Here is a 3,347-nt window from a genome sequence, read left to right on the forward strand (position 1 = left end):
CACACTTTCTGTTGCGCTGTTGCCTTTATTGAACTCACAAAGCAAAATATGCTGAATATGCTCCTTTGTCACTTCCATTATAGCTTTGAAAAAAATAACTGTTAAAATCAAATTGCACCATTCAAAACTTGCACTATGAATAAGCACAAGGTAAAATTACTACCTGCTTTTACAGCAAGTTGATGTAGGTAGAAAAAAAAACTACATTATTTATGGAATGACCCAATACTTGACAGATGTGCTGGCAGCATTATCCTAACTCTGTCCTCATTTATCTCTAACAGGTATCCCCAGATGCTTAAGTGCCAACTTTTGCTGCTTTTGTTGTTTTTTATTTTTTACAATAATCTGTCTATTTAACAAAAGGCAGTTCTTTCTCTCGGTATGAAATTTATTTTGAAGCTTTGCATCATATAAATATTATATATTAAGCCTAAATAGCTAAGCATAAGATGAACAGAAAAGTTAAAAGCTTGGCTTTTAAGTAGTGTAAGCCATTTGCAACATTAAAAGAAAGCTATGTTGCTACCAAAGAAATAATCTCATAAATGTGTGTGTGTATAAATATATATATATGTAATTAAGAACACTTGATGGTTAAACAATTATGTGTATTTATGTTGAATAGTTAACACGGAAGTATGTTAGTTCAGAGTACTCATCCATGAAAATTTAGTAATGAAAGGGATAGAATTCAAACCATTTTTGAATTAAAACTTCAAATATCACCTTTAGTGATATGGATGTTGAATATTGCTCCACGTGGCCAGAAACCTGAGTTGCATCTATCATAATTGGATAATATCTTTCAGTCTTTATTCTTGATTTAATCCAAAACATGATTCTGTTTATTATTGTTTACTGATGAATTCAGTTTGGGTCATAGTGAACTCAAAAACATTCACCTTTTTCTGGTAAATCTCCAATTTTTGCAGCATATTTTGCAAGAAATGGATTGTAATGGGCCAGGAGTTTCATGATCCCCAAAGAGTTCCTATTATAAATGTCCACAGTTTGCTGGAATGTGCCACAGAAAGCAAGTCTTTTTTACCACGATAAATTATCACATCAATTATCCTCATCTGTGTATTTTTTCCATCATTTCTCAGTCTCATTCATGATCCTGTTACAAGACATCTCATCCATCCTAGAATCAATTTACCATTGCCTCCATTCTCATGTCATTCCTCAAGTCATGCTTTTACCATTTAGTTTTCTGACCTGGACATTTATGACTGGTATTCTTTTATTCTTTTACTTGTTTTAGTCATTTGACAGCAGCCATGCTGGAGCACCACCTTAAAAGGTTTTAGTTGAACAAATCAACCCCTGGATTTATTCTTTGTAAGCCTAGTACTTATTCAATCAGCCTCTTTTGCCAAACCACTAAGTCACCAGGACGTAAACACACCAGCATCTGTTGTCAAACAACGGCAGGGGGACAGACAGACAGACACACACACACACACACACGCGTATGTGCGCACATGCACAAATATATACATATATATATATGTATATAAATATATATATACGACAAGCTTCTTTCAGTTTACGCCTACCAAATTCACTTACGAGGCTTTGGTCAGCCCATGGCTATAGCAGAAGACACTTGCCCAAGGTACCCCGCAGTGGGACTGAGCCCAGAATCATGTGGTTGGTAAGCAAGCTACTTACCACACAGCCACTCCTAGCAGTATTTTATCCATCTTTAAGTTCTGAGTTCAAATTCCAGAAGCCAACCTTTCTTTTCATCTTTTTGGGGTTGATAAAATAAGTACCAGTTGTGCACTGGGATCAATGTAATTGACTTAACTACTCTTGGGTATGAGTATAAAAACTGTATCCCTCTGTCAAGCCATGTTGAGCCAGTATAGCAGAGTTGGTTCATCAAACCAGTATGAGCTCAAGCTCAAATCTATGGCCTCCACATCAGACCATGGTTGGTGAAGAGAGCATGATGAGGCCCTTGTCCTGCAGTGGAGTGAATATGGGAAAATCCAATCCAATCCAAAAGAATTACATAGGTGCAATAATTATAATTAATAATAAATGATGATGATGATGATGATGATGATGATGATGATGATGATGACGATGATGATGGTTGTGATGATGAAACTTTTATAACAATTTAATACTTCATCATTAAAAAATTATAACTCACCAGTAAGTATTTTTTGTGAATATTTGCAAATAAAAATTAAAAGAAAGCTGAAAAAAATCTTCAACTAATATTCAATAGTTTTATTTTTAAAAATTTAGGAAAAAGATACGTTTATTGAGCGACTACACTATACTCATTTATTCTTTATTAATTCTGTTATATATTTTTGAAGAAAAATCTTTTTTTTTACTTCTTTTATTTCAGATATTGAATTGTTTTTATTTTCATATTTTTGTCTAAAAAATTTTGTTTTGTTTCAATTTGATGGACATCGATTAATTATCAATGACTGGGATTTGGACAAGTCATGAATAAATAGATGTAAATAAGTACTTTATGAAATTCAGTGAGGTTAGGTTGTCTTAGTTGCACTCATTTCAAATTAAAACTTTAATTAAAAATAAAAAAATAAAAACAACTTTAATATTAAGATAAAAATGTATAAAAACAGATATTGATAAGTGATAGCCATAAGATATTGCATTATTTAACAAGAAACAATTCTTTCTCTTGATATGAAATTTATTTTAAAGCTTTGCATCGAATGGATATTATATTAAGCCTAAATATCTAAGCATAAGATGATCAGTAAAGTTAAAAGCTTGGCTTTTAAGTCATGTAAGCCATTTGCAACATTAAAAGAAAGCTATGCTGCTACCAAAGAAATAATCTCATAAATGTGTGTGTGTGTGTGTGTGTGTGTATAAATATGTATGTTATGTATGCATGTATGTAATTAAGAACTCTTGATGGTTAAACAATTATGTGTATTTATGTTGAATACTTAACACAGAAGTATGTTGTTACTGATGCTAATTCAGAGTGCTCATTCATGAAAATTTAGTAATGAAAGGGAAGCTTTAGAATTCAAACCAACCATTTCTGGACCAAATATTCTATTTGTTTTATGTTCAAACTGGCCAGATCTGGCCTCTAACACCTACCCTACAATGTCATTCTAAAACCGAACAGTCGCATCATCAGAATCTCAAAGTTAATTTAAAACAACATGAATGAATTAGCATTACATTTGACTCAGTAATCTGAATGCTAAAGGGTTAAAATCTTAATTGGTCATATGGTTAGTGATATGATGGGTCATGTGATCTGTCTCATGATTAGTAGTGTTGTCAATGACAGTCATATTGACTGATATCAGTGGTTTTGCTTTGGAGCTAGT

This window comes from Octopus bimaculoides, chromosome 10 (assembly GCF_001194135.2).
Source record: "Octopus bimaculoides isolate UCB-OBI-ISO-001 chromosome 10, ASM119413v2, whole genome shotgun sequence".
NCBI lineage: Eukaryota > Metazoa > Mollusca > Cephalopoda > Octopoda > Octopodidae > Octopus > Octopus bimaculoides.